The following is a 23,276-nucleotide window of genomic DNA, read 5'->3' as shown; positions in this document are numbered from 1 at the left end:
CTTGAAGTCTATGTCTGCTTGCTCAAGTATGTATAGAAAGGATAAAATCTTGGCTTTGTGAAAGTATGTGATACACGAGCTTCTGGATTCCTGCTTTTCTATTTATTTTTAACCACTAACATTTCGTAGCTCAAAAGTTATTCTGTCCATATTGTCCTATGTTGATGTCATAGCAGCAGGGCAGGACAAGCAGCACTGTCCTCTCAGTTACATATGGGACATAGTGACTGACCTCAGGCCTTTTCCTGCGGGAGGAGAGAGGGGATCGTAGAGGTAGAATACACTTGACATCTTTTCCTAGACTATCTGGATAGCAGCACACAGTGCTGTGTGTTTGTGGGATATTCCATGTAACAAGACTGTATCTGCAGCCAGAGTCCAGAAGTAAGACTATTGAGAGGTCCAGAATACTAACCAGGCTTTGACAAGCAAAAAATTTAGTTCCTCCTCCTCAATACACATTCAGTCAACTACCCTTATATGATTTATAGTAGTTAAACATGTACTATCTATATTATTTTTAGGGCTTGAGTGGAAATGGGGTGTGTCACTGTTAAAAAAGCTGAGACTAGGAACTGAAGTCTTCCTTCAGCCTGAGCAAATGTCCAGTTATCTAAACATGGGGAGATGAATAAGAATTTCTTAAGAATTTAGTACATAGCTAGAAGTAGTAGTTACACCTTTGGTCTCAGCATTTTATCAAAAGAAGCAGAAGGATAAGGGTTCAAGGGTTAATTCCAAGACCTGGGAGAGAGCGGAGAGGGAGGCACAGACACCTTCTATCTGTGAAGTAGTTTTAAAAGGTATGGAAAAAAATTAAAAAAAGAAATAAAAGGTATGGAAAACATAGACGAGTAAGAGGCATTGGGCCTTTAAGAATTCTAAACCACCAACCACTAACCTATGATTATACACTTGTTCTTCAAAACTATGGTGGTTAATGTTGTGAATCCTGCCTCTTTTAATACCTAGGATGTTAAGAGAGAAAGGCATCACTCATTCCTGTATCCATTCAGGAAGTATTTGTTCCTCCTCACAGTGGATAGCAGAATACAGGCATAAGCTTAGAAGACAGATGGCCTGGGTTCCTATCCTTGCTTGTCCTAACTAGGGGCAGGGTAAATTACATGAATTTTCATCTCTCTTGTCTGTAAACATGGGCTGACTATGATAAGATTGACATGGGGATTAAGAAGGTGTGTAAGGAGCTTTCTACTGCATAGTTCACACACTTGAGGATGGAAAAGTAGTTAGAGAGCTGAAATAGTCTTATACTAGAACAACAGCTATTGAATCCTGAGATAGCTGATAAATAAGTGCCTTCGAACACAGCCCATATCCCATGCAGTTGCTAGACTGTAGAACTGGGAAAGAGCTTTTAGAGACAGGATAAACAATAGCAAAGATACTTCCTCTACAGTGTGAGGTCTAGAGAAAGCCATTCTTTATTCAGTATGTTCAGCCTGATGAACATTTCCCCAGTAACCACTGTTAATTTAGGGACCTATGACATCTGTGCAGTTTAATGGGACCTGAGCTCAAAACCAAACCACATAGGGCATGATTTTCCATTCATCATGGTTGAATAGGGCCATATCCATGCCTGGCCTTTGATTCATGAACTCCATGGGGCTAACTGACCCCGAGTTGCTGCCCTCTTTGACAGTATGCAGGGTAGTGTTGGGGTGAGTTTGGACTCTGGATTCCTATGTACAGAAAATCCAAATTAGATTTCCGTCATTAGTTTGTCAAGCTTATCTTAAACCCACTTAATGAGGTCTGCAATGGAATGTCTTTTATGCTCCGTGGCCTTTGTGCTCAGCCCCTGCTACCCTCCACTGTGGCTGAGGTATTAACGAAGTTGCCACGGTGTTCTCTTGAGGTCTGCTGCTTTGGAAAACATCCCTCATATGTGTTTGAGTATTTAAATTCTGTTTTCCAGCTTTTAGGGTTTACATCCTGGTGGCACATTCAAGTGCAAGGGAAATGGGACCAGATGGAAGTGACAAGCAGCCATTCGGCAAATTGCATACACATTACATTTCAGAAAGCCAATGTACATATGTCTGTCTGGATGTGTTCATATGTTGGATTATTTCTGTTTCATTCAAATGGTTGGGATTTCAGTGAAGCGGTTACCTAGAATGTCAGCACAGGAATTTTTCTTGAGGGGAAAACAGGGCCTTGTGCCTAGCCATTTTGTCAAACAGAGCTCAATGTGGGGGAAGATGAATGGCCCATATGCATTTTTTCCCTAACTTTCTGTAGCTGTTTTCCATAGCACTCAATAACATAACAATACATAATGTAAATACATTTACTGTATTCCATACCCTACAATGTTAACTCTAAGGGCATTTTTTTTCCTTGCCATTTTACCCTATAATGTTTGGCAGGTGGTAATGTATACATTGGCAATGACTGAGATGATGAAATGGTATTTTGTTCTCCCTCATGTTGAAGGCAATATAGCAAGAAGAGTTTTTGTGTCTTTTAAGTGATAGACATGTGACTGTGAAGAAGGATGAGGACAATGCCTACCTCACACTTATATGATATTTGGTATACGCCAAGCTCTATTCTCAGCGCTTTACCTCTAACACAGGCAAAAACCTTTGTAGCGGGGGCCACAGTTCTCCCAGTTTTATGAATGGGGACACTGAAACATTCATACTGTGTAACAGCCTCATTGAAATCTGTTAGCCTGATATTCTACATCACATATTATTGAAATGTGGCCTCTGGGGTTTGACTATAAATCATCTCAAGAATTCATCCACCCTTGCAATTAACAAAACCTATTACAATCATGATCTGTTGGTTCCCAGTCATTCTTGACATGCGATTCAGTTCAGCCCAGCAGTGCAAGGAGAATGGTCCCATCTTTACTCGGAGTCACTCATATTCCCTGTTTTGAATTGCCTTCTTTATTGATCTCCCTGTCTACCTTCTCTTCATTAGAAAAGGAAAAAGAAAAAAAATAGCCCAGCATGATTGATGCTATAAATTACCACTGTGAGGGTTTGTGCTGGTTAAAATAGTGTGTTAACGAGCAGAAAGCATGTTTCCGGCTGAATGGAAAATTTTGTATTGAAGATTTAATCTTAGCTTAGTCATAGTGAGTCAAACTCATTTGACACAAATCATGATAGAACTGTGAGGTTTAAATAGAAGGATTGACACACATACAACATTTAGGAACAAATGTGTCTGATCAATTGGGTTGATTAGGTTTATTTCTAAAAATCAGTTAGCAAACAACAGATATGGAATTTTAGTCTCTGTCCCTTGTGAATGCTGGGAAAAATATGGAGAAGCCAAAATAGAATTGTTAGTCCCCTAAAACAGATGAACACTAACTCAGAGGCGTGCAGTGAGCACTATAGAGGATATAATGGCTACGTCCTCCTGTCTCAGCACTGTGGGTATCAGGGGAAAAGGCATATCCATTACAATTTAATTGAATAAAGGTTTTATATAGAGAGTGCACAACTTGATGTTTTGAAATATACATACATCAGAGAATGGTTCAACTGAGCTAAGTAATTCACAGTCCCACAGATATTTCTGTGTTTGGTGGGAACATTTAAAATCTATTCTTAGTAATTTTGAAAAGTTCGTGTGTGCTGTTACAAACTACAGTCACTTGGCTCAAAGCATAGCTCTCTCGAGCGTATTTATGCAAAATCAATTTTGTATCTTTTGAACACATTCCCTCTGTTTCCTAACTCCTACTTTCACTCCCCAGTGCCTCGTACCATGTTGCCCTCTTTGGGTTCAGCATCTTTAGACTCAGTATATAGGAGAGATCTCCCTGTGTCTGGCTTGTATCACTCCCCACATTGCCTGTTGGTTTCGTCTATGCTGTTGCAAATGTCAGAGTTTCGTCTGTTTAAAGGCTGATAGCCTTCCAGCTTTTATTTATACCTCATTTTCTTTATCCACACATCTGTTGAATGAAACTCGGGTTGATTCTGTTTCTGGACTGTTGTGATGCATGCTGCAGTGAACATGTGGGTGGCATAAAGATACCTCACCAGCATACTCATTTTGTTTTATTTTTGTAATTTGTACCCTGTGTGGGATTTCTGGGTTCTGAAATGGCTGTACTAATTTACACTCCCACTGATGGCCTACAAAGGTTCCCATTTCCCCACATCCTTGCCAAGGAATTAGTTTCTGATAATAGTATTTTAAGAATTGTGGCATCACTTCTCAACGTGGTTTTAATTTGTATTCCGCTGGTAATTAGTGATAGGTGAGCATTTTTCCATATACCCATTGGCCATTCGTATGTTATCTCTTGAAAAATCTACTTCATCTTTTTGCCTATTATTTTTTGTAGTTACTTGTTTTCTTGCTATTGAGTTGTCTGATCTACCTGTATTCTTCACGTATTAACTACTTACCAGATATGTAGCTTACAGACATTTCCTTCCATCTCATTTTCTGTCCCTTCTCTCTTGATTGGTTCCTTTGATGTGCTGCTTTTTAACTGGTTGCAATTTCTATTTGTCTAGTTTTCTTTTATTATCTGTGTTCTAGGCCAGACGATAGTCATATACCCTACACCCCCATGCATGCAGGCGGCACTAAGTGGACTCAGTGGGTCATACAGGAATGCAAAGAAGAAGATAAGAAATTGGGAGAAGATAGGGGGAGGGGACAGTGGGGTGAATATGATTAAAAACACTGTATAGGTATATTAAATTTTCAAAGAATAGGTTAATTATAAAAAAAATCATAGCTTACCCCAATACCAGGGAAATGTCTCTGTTTTCTTCTAGTTGTTTTACAGCTTCAGGTCCTATACTTAAGACTTTAATCTGTTTAGAGTTTCTATTTGCCATAAAGTAGATTCAGTTTCATTTTTCTGCACATATATTCTCAATTGTCCCAGCGCTGTATTCTAAAAAAAGCAATCTTTCTACAATGTGTATTTTTGGCATGTTTGTTGAAGATCAATTGTTAAAGTGTTAGTTTATTTTAGGGCTTTCTAGTATATCCCATTGGCCTAAGTGTCTGTTCTTATGCTAGCTCCATGCTGTGTTGATAATTATAGCTTTGTATATGTTGACATCAAGTATTTTAATATTTCCAGTTTTATTCTATTTAACAAAGAGGGTTTTTGTTTTGTTTTGTATTATATTATATTATATTTATTATATTATATTATGAGTTTTAAGACTTTCTCCCATTTTGGTGGAAGACATTATGATAATTTTGATGGACATTTTACTGAATGTCTAATTACTTTGGGCAGCATGTGAATCCTAATAACGTGAGTCAATGAACATGGGGAATCTGCTATCTTCTTCAGTTTCTTTCATCAGTGTTTTGTAGGATTCCTTGCATATAAGCCTTTCATTGCCTTGATTAAATACATTCATAAAACTTACTTTTTAAAGATACAGTATTATAGATGAAATAATTCTCATGATTTCTCTTTTAGGTAACTTGTTACTAGTATTCAGAGATGCTTAAATAGGACCTCTAACACAATCAACCACAAAGAATCTGAATTTTCCTAGGAAATTTCCCTGGTGGGAGAAAAGGCTGCGTGCTGGTACAGAGCAGGAACCCTCCAGGAAGTGAGCTCCCCTTCCTCGAGGGCCAGCTCAAAGCTGCATTGGAGTTGTCTATCTCCTAGCTTTTGGTTCATTTCTTGTGTGAAACTATAACACCGATACATGCAAGGTAGAAAGAAACTAAGAGCTCTCCTCCCCAAATTTGGAAAAAAACAAACAAACAAAAAAAAAAAACTGTAAATAAATCTATTTTCTTCCTTAAAGAGTTGTTTCCTAACTTCATTTGAAATGTATAGAAACCAAGTTGGTGGGTTTATGAACCTAAGTAGCTGGTGGCACTTTTCAAGTGAGAAGGGGAGAAAAAAAAAAAAAAAGCAAAACTAGCTTCACTAGTATATTTAAAAAATGAAAACAACCATGTAAATTTTAAAAACAACAAATAGAGATGGTCTTGGGAAGGTTTAATTTTATTTTATTCTTTTTGTGTGGTCTAAAGTTTTAAACCAATTTTAGGCCAAACATTATATCTGAACATTATTAGCAGTAAAACAAAGCCCCGTGAGAAGGCAGAATATTCTTAACGGAATCAGTTGGTAGATCCTGAATTCTTTGGATGGCAGAGAACCTGCTTTCCTTTTCCCATTGACTGGCAAAGCATGCAGAATAGCCTTTATATACATTTGTATTCTGTGAACCCATGAACCTGGCCCTTTCTCTTCATAGCCATGCATTCTCATCAACATGCAAGCTACCGTAATGCCTGTACCTTCTGAAACCCAATTAAATACTATCTTGTGCTCTGTTTTCTGCCATTTCCCTTTTCAAACTAGTCTGAAATGCAATACACTAGGCCCACATATCATCCAGTGGAGAAGAAAGATGAAGACTGAATGACATTTGGAAAAAATGCCCTGCATGGGATGCCGGTCTCATGACACAGGCTCTGTGAGGTCAGATTGAAAGGGAAGAGGTAGACAGAGTCATGAGTCTGGCCATACAGAGAAGTTAAGTTCCTCAGCTGAACTGCGTCATAGACACAACTAAGCAGCTCATTTGTTAGAAAAATGCACAAATGCTGCCTTTCTCTCCTCTTTTGGTTTCATTGTGGTTTGTCAGGAGCGCGTGAGGTCCTGATGAGACCTAAGTAGTCAAGAAAGGTAGGTTTTGATGACAACAAGCTCTGAAGGCAAGCAGTGTTAGTTAAGGTCTGAGGCATGAGCTGCTGAGGAAGAACAGAGACACACAGCATGGCTGACTTTCTCATTTCTGTAGAATCTGTTATTTGACAATATATGTTTCCTTTCTCCTTCCATATGCCAAGAGGCCAAAACACTCCTTTGTGAAGTGATTATCATCCATTAGAAGTTCAAAACTGCAGGAAAATTGAGAAAACCAAAGATATTTTGGTGGAAACACCCTTTCTTGGGCTATATTGACACCTTTTAAAAGTAACTAATTGTTAAATGAACATCCTGGCATGGTGGTGCAGGTCTCTAATCTTAAAACTTGGAATCAAAGGGGAGAAGATTTCACAGACAGCATATACAAAGATACATAGAGAGCTCCAGACCAGCCTTGGATATGGGGAGGGGGGGGCTTGTCTCAAAAATTAACAAACAAATCAAAATACTGCAGAACAGTCTAGATACGAATACATTGTTTCAGCTATACAACATGATTATTGCTTGAGGGATTCACCTATTTTGCTTGATTTAGGTAATTTAACATATAGTTAGTGAATTGTTACTTCTATATTATACTCTCTAAAATAGTTGTAAATTTCTGCCAGTTGTTACAAAGTTCACTTGAAAGCTCCATTCTTTCTTCTATGGTATGAATTTTAACTCTAGAATCTTTATTTTCTTGACTGATTTTTGGAAAGAGAATAGGTTTTGATAATATCATGTCAGTACGGATCCATTGTCTTCTATGGTATCTTTCCTTAACATCTTTAGGACCACTTATTTGTCTAAATGCATACAAAGATGAAATGGCCTTTAACTTACTAACTCCGAAAATGAGAGAAAGAAAGAAAGAAAGAAAGAAAGAAAGGAAGGAAGGAAGGAAGGAAGGAAGGAAGGAAGGAAGGAAGAAACCACAAAATGTTGAGTCTTCAATAATGTTCTTGAAGGTGACAGCTACAGTGCCCAGGATCCATATGTGCTTTATACGTGTCATAACAATCTTGACTTACCCTAAAATTATCACATATAGAAAAGGGAGGACTGACTTAGTTGTAAATAATCTTTTCCAAAGTTAGCTCAACATGTTTTAAAACGGGGACTGACTCTATAGACTATGGTTTTGCTGTCATGTTGTCCTATACCATCCTACTATCTCAGAAGTAACATTGATTACAAATATTAAAAAATTGGTTTGAGTTTATGGACCATTACTAATACAAACACAGAACATTATCCCATGTTTAAAACTAGTCTTCCCCGTCTTCTTGGTAATGAAATTACTAATTCCAGTATTTTGTTATGCCATCTAGAAAACTATGGAAAGCCAGATAAAAGCAGGGGGTTGGAAAAAAGAAAATAGAAGCTTTATATCCGAGTATTTGGTGGTTTATAAAGAAAGTAAAGGGAAGATGTTTGGCTTTTTTTCTGTTTAAAGAAGAAAGGGAGTGGGCAGTGTGGGCTAATGGATCAGTAAGAGAATATTCATGTGTTGATAATGACCAAATAAAGCAAAGGAAGGAGGGGTAATCACTGGGTCTTCTCCATCTCCCTGGTCATTGCACCCTTCACCGAATGAGAATGTTCATTCTGGCTTTCAGGCTGGAGTTGTCATGCAAGAAGTATTCACTAATTTTGTATTTTCTCATCACTTTCTTTTGGGGATAGGCATTTGGGTTTTCAGCTGTTTTATTATTTCAAAGGCATCTATATGCTAATACATTTTATGCTAATTATTTTCATGTTTGCCCCTCAGGTTATGCTTCGCATCACCCACCAGGGAGGATCATCTCTCATGAAAACTTTCAAATTTGATTTTGAAAATTTATTCAGAAAAAAATTTAAGCCACGCTTTTTCCCAACACAAGAAATGATATGCTCCAGAGAATCCTCTAATTCACAGAAAATGGACTGGGATAACATTTGGGTTCTCATACTACCACAATCCTCTTGAGAAGGACAGCCAGGTACACAAAGCATTTAACATTCTGACATTGAAGTATCAGAAGAATGATGAAAATAAAAATCTAATAATGTGCTTTGAGAAATTACTAAAGTACTCTGCATGGCCCAGGAAGGAGAAAAGGGCTGTTCTCATTTCTCTGCCTTGTCTGGGATGTGTTTCTGCTTCTGTTGCTATAGCACCATGTTTTAATTGTGTGTCATCTTTCCTTATCATTATTTCTAAACAGTTCATTGCAATTGGGTTGGTGCCCACAACTGTGTCTGTATGCACAGGAAGGACCAGGTAAAGCAGAAAGCTCATGCAGTGATCTAGTATGATGTTTCTTCCAGCACTTTCATGATGGAGATTTTCTTTATGAAACCATCTTTTGTCTTAAGAGCAAATTGCTACCTGGAAAATATTAAATTAGCCAATTAGGGTGTCTTTAAAATATTTTTCAGGGCATTCCTCTTTTGAAAATAAATAGGCTTGATATATAATTCCTTGACAGAATTCATTGAAAACAAACAATTTGGGATGGTATTTTACATTCCTTCTTGGTTGACAATTAGACTCCTTTTGTTTCCAAGCACTTTGGGAGTACCAATAACCTTCTGTTACACTCTCTATATTGTTCTCAGTGCTGCTCTGTAATGAAGAAAAGCCATGAGTCTGAAATATTGGGGGAGCGGGGGAAGCCATCCTGCAGATGGCTCATTCTGGGATCAGCCTCTTCTTCAGCTGTTCCTCTTTGCATCTTTCAGTAGCTGTTGATAGCCTTCCTATATTTTAAATGCTTCCTCTGTTAGTCCTTAAGAAAAACATGATCGCTGTGCACAGTGGCACTTGCCTTTAATCCCATCACTCAGGGAGCCAGAGGCAGGCAGATAGCTGTGAGTTCAAGGCCAGCCTGGTCTATAAAGTGAGTCCATGACAGCCAAGACTACACAGAGAAACCTTGTCTTAAAAACAAACCAAAACAAGAAAAAAAGCAAGCAAACAAAAGACATTATTTTTCCTGAGGTGCAGCACAGCTGAAGGTACATCTTCCATTGATTGACTCACTGTGATGGCTTTGACAGTAGGAAAGTGTCTTTTCAGGCATCGGGGAAAAGGGTCCCTTTTTGTAAGGGGACCTGATACCTTAAGGAGCTGCCTTCATACATAGGGTGATGTGAGGGTGGAAGCAACAGGTGGAGAAACCGCATAGACAGCATGTGCCAGAAAGCCAAGCAGTATTTTGACATTTATAGCCATAATCTCTAAACAAGATGAACCATTGCAGGGATACAGTTAGTAAATCAGCTAAAATAAATGTTTGTCAAATACTAATAAAAGAGCATTTTGTTGAAATCTGGCTATGTATGGCACATTCTGCTGCAATCAAAGGCCTGTGGCTTTTTGTGTGCTAAACTCTAGTGACCCGTCATTATTTTCTTTTTATCCTACCTACTTACCTGTGATAATAATGAAATAGCTGAACATTTCCCCTTTCAAAGTTGTGTCTCAAGAGTGATTCATTGAACTAACACATTAGCCCTAATGCAACTCCAGCTAAGAGGCACTCTCTTCTCCTTTATTTTTTTCAGTGCATAATTCAAAGATAACCCAAATAAGATCAGTAATTTGTGTGTCATTAGGCCCCAAAATTTATCAAGTGACTCTGAACCATGAACCTCCCAACCTGATTAAGAAGGCTGCCGTAAGTGTATTTTGTTCTTTGTGAACCAAGTTCTATGAGGACAGGAAACACTTGAAAACAGCAGCTGGTTAACAGCTCCACACTCAGCCAGCTAACATCGGTTGCGTGGAAGGACATTTTCAGCGGCCCTGGCTCAGCCTAGAAGAGCAGCATAGCTGCTCAGAACAGCCCCGGGGTCTGCAATGTGCAGTGTGACTTGGGCTGGCCTTCCTGGCTCTGCCTTGCCTGTAGAATATGGATCCAAGCTTAGAGCTTTGGAAGAAATAAATCAGTCTTCATTGGAGTCCCAGTTTCAATGCCTGCACATTTTCAAGTCCAGACAAATATCCTGCCCTCTCTCGGCCCCATTCTCACATTATGTTTACTTAAATTGTCTGTGAAGACTAAATAGAATGACGTGTCTTTTGGATGTTCCATGTAGTACGTACTCAACTAATGATCACTCCAACAAAATATAATCCTCTATTTTTACTGCTACTTTAATATACATGCTTTTTGCTATTATTGTTACTAATGATATTAACAAATAAAAAATAGTAAAAACCTGTTTGTGCAAATAAAACAGATGTCATAAATAAAAATGTAACAAACATCATATCTTAAATGTGATTTAGTGGAGACCTATATCACAAAGGTCTAGTATGACCCATGAACTTTGTTATTTTTTTAAACTTCTAAAATGTTTTTATGAGGCAAAAAAGTTTATAATTCCACCAAATTTTGTTGTTTATCTCTAACCAATACCAAATATTGAGATGACACCTAAGAAAGAGGCAATTACAAGCAAGAACCTTCTGTTCTCACTGCCAAGTTAATGGGCTTTGTTGACATTATTGAAAGCCTTCTTGTACCGGCCTCCTTCATTGCTGGTTGTGATGGTCTGTGGATAACAGGGATGGAGACCTGATCAGCATGATGGCTGTCCATAGGAAAAGACATCTTGCTGGTTGAAAGGCTCTATCAGGCTGCCAAGATCCCCGGTGTGTTCAGAGCGTCTTAGGAAAGCCTGCAGACAGGTCTCAGGGCCATTAAAAAGTTTAGCTCTGCTTCAAAACAGGAGTGAGCAGGCTCCGTTTGCTTTCCCACAGAAAGAGAAGTCAGATGTTAATTAAAACTTTGCAGAGCTGGAAAGGATCATGGCATCCTGTATTGAGAAGTCAGCTTTAACTTCTAATTGGATGCCAACAAAAAAGAAGAGAGGCAGACAAAGAAAAAAGACCCACAAATACATTTGATAACAAAGGTTCGCATTGCGTACCAATCTCATTTAAAGAGAGAAGTCTTTGTTTTCCCTTTGTATTTGGGAGGACTTTAATGACAGTAAATCGTTAGAGAACAATATTTTCAATGGATATTTCCATGCTTTGTTTAATTTCACCCTCTGCTGTGGGTTTCCTGCGTTCCCACAACCAGCCTCAGAAGATATGCTAGGAGAAAACTGACGCTCACACACTGAGGTTCTTCCTAGCATGTCATCTTGATCATTTCCCAGGGCAAAGTGCAGCACCACATATGCTTCTCTGGTCTTAGCATACAGCAGAAGAAAACTAAGTGGCAATTAAGAGGAAATAGCTTCACTAGAGTTATATTGATGCTTTCCTGTACTGCCTTCCCCTTCTTGTCAGCCTGCAGAGTAGTTTCTCTTTAAATGGGAAAGGCTTGGAATTTTTCAGTCACGAGCCAGAGAACAAAGTAAGAGAGGTTTTCATTTGTAAGATTGCCTCTCTCTTATCTGCTGGTCCTGCCTCCCAGACTGTCTGTCTGTCTCTAGAAAGCAAAGTCAATAAAAATGATTAGAGTTGGCATCTCACAAATGTACACCCTTAAACCATGAAGCAGTGCTGTGCAGGAAATATTTTTCTGACCTTTTCAAATTGCATCCAACTGTCTTGGGAATTTCTCAGGGACTCGAGGTAATAAGGTTCAGTCCGTTTTACTGTCTGCCTTCAAATTTGGTTCCCTCGGAGCAGGAACTTATCTCTTTCTTGCATCCTAGCCCTAGCATCCAGTCAGTACAGAAATCCATGCATCTCATCTTTTTCACCCCATCTCAGGTTTTTTTTTTTCTTTCACCACAATATGGAATCTACAACCATGCAGTCTTTCCACTTACTGCCCTCTTCAAAAGCAAAATGTTAGACAGACAGAGAAGAATTTTATTATGTGGTCCTTTGAGAAGTCCTTGTTGAATTTAATTAGCTTTTAAATTTGATTCTATCTTAAATCTCAATTTTTTTCCCCTATGTGATTTGTTGCCTCAGTGCTCTTTTTTTTTTTTAAACTTTTTCAACTTAACTACACTGTGGGTACTCTCTAAAAAACATACAAAAGAGGCAAAAAACATGGGAGTTTCTTTTGTTCTGAATCGATTTTTGCTTTTCTTCCATGAGTCCAAATGGAATGGACAAGCTCCCTGGAAAGGACGGGAATTATCCAAGTGTGACATGTTAAAAGGCAGCTGAGTGGCCCCATTCTTCACTGTGCTCCTTGAAGGAGAACAGAAAACAGAAGCTGGGGACAAATTCTCTGACCTCTTCAAAGCTCCTGGTGTCAGGAAACCTTGACAAGCAGTTAAAGAGCTCCCGTGACTGACTCCCATACTCACAGCATTGTGCTCCGTGGGACTCTGGTGTTTCAGGACATTCCGGATACAAGGACACCCTCTGTTCAGTTGTCTGATCCCTTCTCCCTGGACTGCTTTCTGTGGAGAAGAGGCTCTCGGCTGCAAGGCCACATGGTCTGGGCAGCCCAGAGCCCTTCTGACTTGGGAGGCAAGGTCTCAGGCAAGCAGGCCCCCAGAATGAGGATGCCTTTTTCAAGTTACCCCTCTTAGAGTCCAGTCTTTCTTGTGTAGTAGTTTGCTGGGTTTGACCACATAAGGTCTATGGTTTCCTAAAACCAGGCTGGTTCCAGACGACCCTATCTGTGCTTGTATTTTCAGCAGTGGGGTTTGGTTTTCTAAAACCAGAGAACGTGTACTTATACCAAAGTTGTTCATCTTTCATAACATAGCTTTCTTTTCCATTTTAAACAGTGCCTAACTTTTTTTTTTTTTTTTTTTTGTAAAGTATAAAATGTCTTCATAATGTGTTTAAGTGTAAGTGGCTACTTTGTCTTTTGGAACTTAATCCATCTTATAAATGGCCTTGGGTCCTGACATCCTTTGACAACCTGGACTTGATTAGCTGGCACTTCAGTAGAAAGGAAGTTAAAATGTGGAATGACAGCTTTTAAACTTTGCATTTGCCAACTATCTGAAATAAGAGTAGTGCCTTCTTGCCAATTGAAGAGTAAAGGTTTCCACATGTGGTAATTAAAGAGGGTTGGCTTCTGGGAGGGGGGGAGTTGCAGTGTACCTGCGAATTCAGGTGCCCACACCCGACATCTGTACATGTGTGTGCAACCATGAGGGATGTGTGCACACTAACCTTCCAACTGGGTTTGGAAGGAAGGCAACAACTTCACAGACCAAAGGATTCTAGTTTCTTCGCATGGATACTTTCTCTTATTTCACTGGGGGCTTTGCTGTGCCTCATCCTGGAGAACACAGGGTACCTGTAGTTGTCCTGCATGTGGTGGTGTTGCCTCCTTCTCATTCATAAAACACCATTTTTTCCTGCCCCCAGGACCCATAAGTAAAGTGAAATCACTATGTAGTCTTGCCACTGAAATAGGAGAGTGATTTGAGTCTGCCAGAATTAAGCCTGGATGGACTCACACCACTGGTTTGCACTGTTCATCTATTTTGCTGCATGTTCTTAGGCAGGCTGAAGCATGAAAGAAACTTTTAGAGGGAAAGGCACAAGGGACAGAAGAGCACTGACTAACAATGCCAAGAACAATACTAGCTGTTTCGTAAAAGATGATGACGGCCAGGTGTCTCATAGACAGTAACATGGGGACAGCAGTCTTCCATATGGAGAGGAGGCTGTGAGGATTTACAACTAGATTTGCTTTGAGGAGGCAGAAGGGAGATGTGACAATGGTTATTTTTACATGAGAAAAAAAACACCAACCACTGAGTTGTGCTGAGTGGCGCTTCTGTTTTTCCTGATTTCCTTCTCTTCTTTCCACATCTCTCCCTCTTCCTCTTTCTTACTTTGTTTCTCCTCCTTTGTATTCTTTTTTCCAAAGAGAGAACAGAATAAGGCTGGACTGTTGAATCACCCTTTTGGCTTTTTAAAAACAGGGCTGCCATGCTTGCTCTGTCAGAGAGTTGCCTGCAGTAGAGCTACTAGCTTTACTGGTGGCCTGAAGTTCTGTCTGGTGGATTATGTTGTCACAACATACATTATTATTAGTTTAGAACAACAATACAGGTAGCAGGAGACAGTGATCACACTTTATCCTCACAAAACTTGCCCATCTTGGTTTATGTTAATATCCACCCAGGGTCAAAAGGGGAGGAGTGTGAGAAACAATTTGAGGCGAGAATGTGCTCAGAGATCTTTTGTTTGTTTGTCTGGTTGGTTGGTTGGTATTTTTTGTGGGCAAACTGTTTCTATTTGAATAATGCTTGTCTATTAGGATATCTAGGAATATTACACTCCTTCAAATATAAAGCTGAGAGTTTGTTTAATGTTTGCCTCCAACATCTCTGTAACAAAACCCAAACACTCTGGATTGCCAAGGCAAGCTTTTCACTGTGCTGAGCACTCAATGGAGATATCGACACTCAGGGATTTAATTTTCCTCTTATGGTAATGTCTCATATGCTTCACGATGGGGCTCAGGAACAGGGCTCTGTTATTTATCCAGGGTTAACTGGGCTCTTGGGGTTGCCACAGCATCACTCAGGCTCATAAGCCAGGGTGGGCACCTGCCCAGCACATTGTGTGTTTCCAGGCATATCAGCGAATGGGAAATTGATTCAAATCTAATCAGAGTAGTAGGATCTTGAAGGCTGTCACCAACATCCACTGCATGCACAGTCCTCCTAAAGAGGCTGCTTGGAAAATTCAGTAAGCATTGCAATGGAAACAAATATACCTCCTTAAAAAAAAAAATTCAGACAGATGTACATGGAAAGAGTCAGGATAGCTTTAAATGCAAATATAATTTCAAAGTGTCTCTCTCCTTCCCTTGCCCCTGCTTTCTTTCTTCCCTTGGGTCTGAGATCTTTTAAATATGCATGCAGTCTCAAGTCAGGGTTCAGGCAGACTTTGTGCTTTGCACAAGATCCCCATTGATTGCCACTATCAACCTTTTTGGAAACACACTCGAAAACATATGAGCAAACAAGAATAAATCATTGTCAAGCCACCAGCCACACCCAGCTCTTCTCTGGCACTTTGCTTGCTGACAGCATGGCTCAGTCTGTGCATGGCTCAGAAGGGCACACCTGCCCATGTGCTGTGATCTGCTGGTAATCTCCTCTTGCTGTCAGGCTGCAGCAGTATTTATTTTGCCTTAATTGGAACCCCACTGGCACCCCGTGGGATTTCCCCCTCTTGGCAAAGCAATATATCTACACAGACCTATAGCACTGTTGCTGTGCTGGTCGGTTGTAATATTATGTTCAGAAATATTAACATTGGGATCAACAATTAACCAGAAGCTAGGTTAATGGGGTTTCTCAGTGTTTTTATTTTGGTTTTGGTTAGGATAGTATTAGGAACTCATGACTTTTCACAGTGTTTATCTTCAGGTTGAAGCACAAGTTGACCACTGAGAGTTTCTTGTGCTTTAGCTCTTTATTTCACTGCTTGGATGAGAGGGAAACATGAGAAAAACTGTCAGCATTGCCAGCTGTCACCTATATAGAACCAGTAAGCAATAAACACAAATGGCATGGCACCCTACTTAGAAACAGCACCCTCATATTTATGTACTTCCCCCTTTGTACATGAGCTAGCATAGCAAAATGGCTGGAAAGCCTTACTTTTAGTAAATTTAAATTAATTAAAATTTACGACTCAGTCCTGCTGATCTTAACTTTGGGTGTCAAAACAAGGTTTATTTCCTAAGTCTCAGTGGACATCCCATTGTGTATTTTTGGTTTTAGCATCTGCTTCTCTCTTGTGCTAATTTTATTTTCATCATTAAAGTTCATGAAGACTTAATCATTAGCCCTCTAATTTTCCAGGAAAAAAAGTGTTGATTTATTGAACTGGCTGCAGCAAAAGAAGATCAATCTGACATTATAGGTTAATAGTAGGGAACAAAACACATCCATAATTAGGAGAGAAAGGACTTCCCTTGTTCTTTCCAGTTCATAATAAAAAGCCCCTTGCCAAAGTGTCTTGGAAAATAATGCATTCAGACTGAGTCGAATTACCGCCTAGCACATTCTATTTATCTGTAGCTTAGAAAGCAGCTGCGGTTTTTGTAAGAAGCAATGAATGTGGCATTCCTACTTAAAGGTAGAAGAAAAAGAACACCCCTTGTTTTGTAATAAGGGGATTTTCAATTTAAAAGAGAGAGCGAGCCTGTTGTGTGAAGTAGGGTTATTCCAGCCACTGTATTCTATCTCACCCACCAGGAGGCTAATAATGAAGGGGCCAGGGATGGAGGCCAATGCTACAAGGGTTATCTCTCAACCTCAGATGTTGGATAAGTCGAAGGAGGCAGAATCGCTTCTGGATGATGTTCAGAAAGGCTGGAGTGATTATTTGGAAGAGAAAAGCCTGCCTGTTCTTTCAAAGGTAAACAGTTCATTTCATTTGTCAGTCGCATGTTGTAGAACAACAACAACAACAAAATGTTTCTATAAAGATACCTATAAAGTCTGCCTTAAAAACAACAATCTTTTTAGGTACGCGAATGCTGCCGAGGCCTTCCCACCTAAGAGTGCAGCCTTAGAATCCTGCCTTAGACAAAGGACGCACGGGAGCTCCACCACACCTAAAACCACGCTTTGAAGGATCTGCCAAGCTCACTCTTAATCATGAGAAAGAAATTACCCACATGGAGACAGCAGAAAATGAGAAAGTAGAGATCGTGCTGAGAATAATTCCAGCGAGTGCCAAGGGGCTAGTTGAGGAATGGCTTCATGAGGTGAATATCTTTAGCTTGTACTTAGGGTTTGGTTAGCGTATAATCATTTTCTCTTTTAGGAGCGAATCTGATCCTGAGTGTATTTCTCGTCCAAACAATGCTCAGGGCATTTGTCAGAACGTTGACAGATTTAATATCGGCCTCGCCCTTGCTGTTATTTATGAAGACTAATTTTACATTTATAAATATGCAAAAATCAATTTAGGTGGAAAGGCTCTCTGAGCACCACGTCTGTCACTAGCTGTCTGTTTTCATGTGCAGTGCTGTGCTGTGTGACATGTCCAGTAATTTATGTTTTTGTGTATGTGTGTTCTTCTTGTTGTCTCCTCTGTGTTGTGAGTGTGCATTGGGAGAATTAGCCTGATAGAATCCCAAAAGATGGGACCCAAGACTTTCATTTGATTTCTGGAACAGGAAAAAAACAAAACAAAAAGAACAAAAAAGTGCCACTCATTTTTAACTCATACCAAGAGGGAAGGTGCTGATTGGGTATGAGTCATCACATGACAAAGCAACCAGGTTTCACATTATAACCTTCAGTGTCAAATTAGTTGGAAGTCCCCTTCTCCTTTATAATGGCTGGCTTAACCTCTTGATGTTTATTTGTTTTAGAAAAGGGGTGGGTCCCTGAGTTTATTCCCACAACCCTGTAGCTTTTTTCTCATTTTTCTAAAGATTAGATCTAAGAAAAATAAGAGTTGACTATTTCAAGACTGTCATCACTCAATTCTCCCCCAAATGTGTCATTTCTTTGTGTGCCAACTTAATGTGTCATCAAGATACGTAAACAAATGGGTGATAACATTTTGCTTTTTATTTTAAGATTAATTTTGCTAGGGTGTAGGGACAGGGACAGTCAAGTGTCTTTGTGAGTCACAGAGAAAGAATGCAAACCCCCCCCCCCCGACACACACACTTTTGGTCTCAGTCTTTGATTTCCCACACAACCAAGTCACGGGATTGCCATGCCAACCTCAAACAATTTTGACTCCCAGCAATCCTGCACCGGGAATCTTTCAAACTACTCTTCAATTCTGGCCGAAAGGGCCACAGCACAGATTTGTAGAAAGAATGCATTATCTGAGAAAATGCCAGGCTGCTTTCCCATTGGCATATGTGTTTGGTACCACAGTTAAGCATCACTGGGGTCCAGGATGTGGATGCTCCCCTCTGTGGAGTGTGGGGACTCCTGATGAAAGGGAAAGCATTGAAGTGACTGTGAAAAAGAGTCATTCTTCCATGTGTTTTCAAAAAGGACAAGGCAGGGGTCTTTGATATTTTCTGTAAAGGAAGAAGAGACATAGTAGAAGAGGGGAGCCAGCTGGGGGGTGGGTTGTGTTGGGAGGGGAGCCAGCTGGGGAGTGGAGTGAGGCAGGGGAGATAGCCAGCTGGGTGAAGAGGTAGAGGTAATGCAGAGAAATAAAGGTGGAGGCAGATGAGCAGCTGTGTTTATTTTAATACATATCATTTAACCCTCACCTAAAAACAAATTGGAGAGGTTTGGGAGTGCATTAATCTGGACCCAATTAGCATGTCTTTCCCCTTCAAAAAGTGCAACCTGAGATTAATGAATGTGAACCAGAGTTTCAGATGCAGCACTTAAATCATTTGCATGTTCGTGCATGATAATTGAATTTATGTATGCACTTCTTTTCATTTAACTATTTCCAATCTCCTTATGATTTGTATAAGCCCAAACTTCATTATAGTGATTTCTAGGTAGAATAGCTTGCCTAGCATTCTATCTCTAATGGAAAAAACCCCAAGTATTTGGGGTTTCGTGCATTCAGATTTCAACACACATTTTTTTTTTTTTTAATGTACACGGCAGTTGATAATAGTGTGGAATGCTGCTACTTCTGGAGTTGATAAATAGGCACCTCAGATTTAATTTTGAAAGGCTAGAAAAATAAGGAAATTTCTAATATCAAGTTTTTAGGGTTTCGGTATGGCCACTAGTAAGTGTTTTTATAATGCCAGGAGCAAGGCCACTGGAATGCAGCATGAAAAATGTTTTTGGAGTCTGGACCTGTGTTACTTAGATCACATCAATGGACATCTGTACCCAGCATTGTTTCTGGCTTTGTTAGAAACTTGTTTCCATAGGAAGGGGTGGGAAGAATGCCTTCAACCTTTGTGAATGGCTATGAACAGGCAGGCAACACTTGTGGACACTTGATGCTGTGGGTTTGAGTCCTCTCATTTTTCTTTCTTTCTTTCTTTCTTTCTTTCTTTCTTTCTTTCTTTCTTTCTTTCTTTCTTTCTTTCTTTCTTTCTTTTTCTCTTTCTTTCTTTCTTTCTTTCTTTCTTTCTTTCTTTCTTTCTTCCTTCCTTCCCTCCCTCTCTCCCTCCCTCCCTTCCTTCCTTCCTTCCTTCCTTCCTTCCTTCCTTCCTTCCTTCCTTCCTTCCTTCCTTCCTTCCTGTCTCTCTTTGTCTTTCTCTCTCTCTCCCTGTCTTTCATTTTTCTTTCCTTTTTTTGTTATTTGTACATAGACAGCTTAATGATGACAAAGCACACACAAATCTTAAGGTTCTTCCTCTCCACTTGGTACCACATGAAATATCTGAACACAGACAGTGAGTGTATAAGAAAGCATCCCATGGGAGAAAGTAGTAGCAGGAGGCTTGAAATAATTCTCCTGGATTCAGTTTGTACAGTGATTTGTCTGTCTTCTGTCTCTCCTTATGTGTTTCCAAGTTCAATGTCCAAGTGACAAGCTTTTCTCCAGGAATTCTCCCCAGTGCCCTTTGTTTCTGATGACATTCGATGGCTAAATGTTACTGAGTGTCTCCTGGTCTTGTTTCTGGTCCTCGTAGCTAAGAATGTCATTGAAGGATGAAACCTTGTTAATTTGTGATGTTACAACTTAAGTGTGCTTTGTGTCACTTACATGTAGCTTAAAATGTTCCTTAATGTAGCATGAAATGATTGGTTAGCTTGGAAATGGTTGTGAAGTCATGTGAAGAAAATAAGTTTTACATCCGACCAAGATAAATTCACTCTAGTGCTTTATGGCTTTTTATTCCTATGTGATCGTAATAAAGTCTCATGTAGGGATGGAAGCCATGAAATACATTGTGAAAATTCATCACCTAAGAAGGGGCCGTCAGGATAGAGAACTGTAGCCTGTGGAGCGTGCTGGAGACGTGAGCTAGTGGACCTCTCTGCTACCCTCTTGTTGTTCCTTGAGTGTCTTTATCCTTAGGCATTGACAGCTAAAGAATGGAGGTTGTGAGAGTGTGTTCATTTTCTTGACCACCAATTAACATGCACATTTGACTTTGTGCCTCTCTGTCTATCATACATTTTTCCTCCGTTTTTTCTGTTGTTGTTTGTTTGTTTTTTCTACTAACGAACATGCTCTGGGAGAATGTTAAGAGCCCACCCATTTGGAGGCAGCATTCAAACCTTCTGTGACTTTTTGTTTTTGGACAACTTTTGAGGTCTTTCTTCTGAAACAAAGAAGAAATAGACAAACCAGATTTGTCCTCTTGGAAATGTGGTCCAGATTTCTCTACTCCCAATCTCCAAAAATAAAGGTATACTTTGCATGGGCTAGCTCCATACCTAGATCTAAAGATCCCATAAAGGCCTTTTTGCCTTTACAGGTCTAATATAGTGAAAAGGCCTTTGAAGCTTTGAAGGGGGTTGGGTTGTGAAATCTTCACCAAGTCAACAATGTGACAGGGCCATGTGAAATAAATTGTTGGACTCTCTCCTTGTCTTTAAAAATGGGGGAGGGGGAGGGATGACACCAACATTGTTATAAGGATTAAATGAGATAACACATCTGTATTTTGCCTGACAAAGTATTGGGCCTTGAGTTTGTTTTAAAAAGCTCATGAAATATTAGTTTTTCTCCCTTCCCCCCTTCCTGTTCCTGTCTTTCCCTACCTCCCTGACTCCTACCCTTTCCTTCTTCAGATCTTACTCTTTCTAGAACACCACCTTTGGATCTAAGCTGGACCTTTGAGAAAGAAGAGACTTCAGTGAAAGACCCCTTTACATACAGTTTAATTTCCTTTTATCTGAACTGCTTAATACCTACTATCCAACTGTATTCATCTTTTCTGCCTCTTGTGTATTTTTTTTTCTGAACTGCTTTAATATTGACTATTGAACTACCTAGTCATTCTGAAATTTTAAAAGAGAACTCTAATAAAAAGCTTATCTGTGTTATTATCTTTTGTCTCTCTGCTTCCTCTGTACAATGCGATGGTACCCTGTGTTTTACAAGTGTCTTTCCTGCTATAAGAGGGCAAATGATACTTCTTAGAAGTCACTCACTGAAGGTACCACGAGAACTGTTTTCCTCTCCTTCACAGCTCATTGCCTGTCAGTGTGTGGGAACAAACTGCCGGGGTAATTGTAACTTATCTTTTAAATAACTAAACTTCAGACTTTGGAAATCACTAAGGTCTATAGAATGATTGTGGGTAAAAAAAAGAACACTGAAAGAGCACACATAATAAAAATTTTAAAAATTCCACAGTAATATAATTGCATTGCTATCAAAACAGAATATAGTGAGAACCAGAGACCCTTTAGTTGCCTCTGTAGTGCTTTTATTATCATTGAGTTTTCTCTTTAGACCCAGTGCTTGCCCTTATCTCAGTTCTTATTTAATGACTCCAATATGCATGAGGTATGCAAACATTTGTAAACCAGTGAATGAGGGAGAGAGGAGGATAAAAAGAAGGATAATATAGGGGGAATTAAAGGACTAAAAAATATGGAAACATATTTTGTTTAAGGAAGAGAGAAAATCCATGTACTCAAATAAATGCTCACCTGTGAGAATGAAGAGAGTTTAAGTTTGTAACACAGCAGTTAGCACTGGGCCGTTCGAGATAAACGTCACAGGCAAACTTAGTGTAGGGCTCTACACAAGAGAAATTCCCTAGAATTGGGGGAAGGGGGACTCTGTGTTAGAACCTAGAGTAACAGCCCCATCTCCATAGGCCAGAGTCAAAAGACTTGAAACAAATTTGTCAAGAAATTTATGAAAAGCTTTTATGAATGGTTCCTGGAAAAATTTCCAACATGTAAAGCACTGTACCCTAGAGAACATATTTACTTGTAAAAATCTTCACAAGTATCATTAGGAGCAGAGAGAGGATTTTAATGGACACTGTTAGATTAATTAATGACTGCTGAGTCTCAGTGGGCCGCAATTAGCTATTAACGCTGCAGGAAAGGCTGAGTCTAAGCTGCCAGAGTACCCATGAGTTCAAGGATGGCCATGTATTTGTGTGCAGGCACACACAGGCGAACATCCTGCCCATTCATTTTGAGTGATTGTATCTAAACTCTAACACTGGGAGGAGTTAAGACAGTTTGTGAGATGGCGATTGTCTTTAGGGAGAGCTTCTTACTCTACATGGGCTCATTGGGATTATGGTTTGGCAATGTATCTCAGGGGATAGATATTCTTACTTCAGAGGCCCGTAGAGCAGAAGGCTGCAAAGAGAAGCAATCTCATTTACTAATGAATGGGCAACCTCCCCTCCCCCCCACACCTTGCCAGGGTGTTAGCACCATCAGGAGATACAAAATGTATTGTGAAGTATGAGTAATTTACGTGCTGCTCCATGAGATGGTTCTGCTCATTAAAGGCTTTACCAACAACTTCATGGTGATTAGTGGAAGATAGTATCTGTGGGTCTGGCTTTGAGCAGCTTAAGAAAACACACATTATCCTGTTGGTGCTATTTTTAATTCCTTAGTTTGGGTTTTTTTTAATTATTTTTATTTTTATTAATTACAGTTTATTTACTTCGTATCCCCCCTGTAGCTCCCTCCCTCCTCCCCTCCCAATCCAACCCTTCCTCCCTCTTCTCCACCTGTGTCCCTCCCCCGCTCCACTGATAGGGGAGGTCCTCCTCCCCTTCCCTCTGATCCTAGTCTATTAGGTTTCATCAGG

The 23,276-nt window shown here is 39.7% G+C and overlaps 1 long non-coding RNA gene across 1 annotated transcript in view; it reads left to right on the top strand.

Annotated features, from left to right (window-relative positions):
* LOC110542615 (uncharacterized) overlaps positions 1 to 21,523 on the top strand; it is a 94,388-nt gene extending 72,865 nt beyond the window's left edge. Inside the window, exons 11-14 of the long non-coding RNA XR_009589978.1 lie at positions 8,466 to 8,676; positions 16,838 to 17,000; positions 17,111 to 17,352; positions 20,797 to 21,523. This is a non-coding gene — a long non-coding RNA (uncharacterized LOC110542615). The remainder of the gene's footprint in view (positions 1 to 8,465; positions 8,677 to 16,837; positions 17,001 to 17,110; positions 17,353 to 20,796) is intronic.
* The last annotated feature ends 1,753 nt before the right edge of the window (positions 21,524 to 23,276 follow it).

The sequence above is a fragment of the Meriones unguiculatus genome, chromosome 2 (genome assembly GCF_030254825.1).
Source record: "Meriones unguiculatus strain TT.TT164.6M chromosome 2, Bangor_MerUng_6.1, whole genome shotgun sequence".
In the NCBI taxonomy this organism is placed as follows: Eukaryota; Metazoa; Chordata; class Mammalia; order Rodentia; family Muridae; genus Meriones; species Meriones unguiculatus.
Note: the sequence above shows the minus strand (reverse complement) of the source record. Positions and strands in the feature narration are given on the sequence as shown.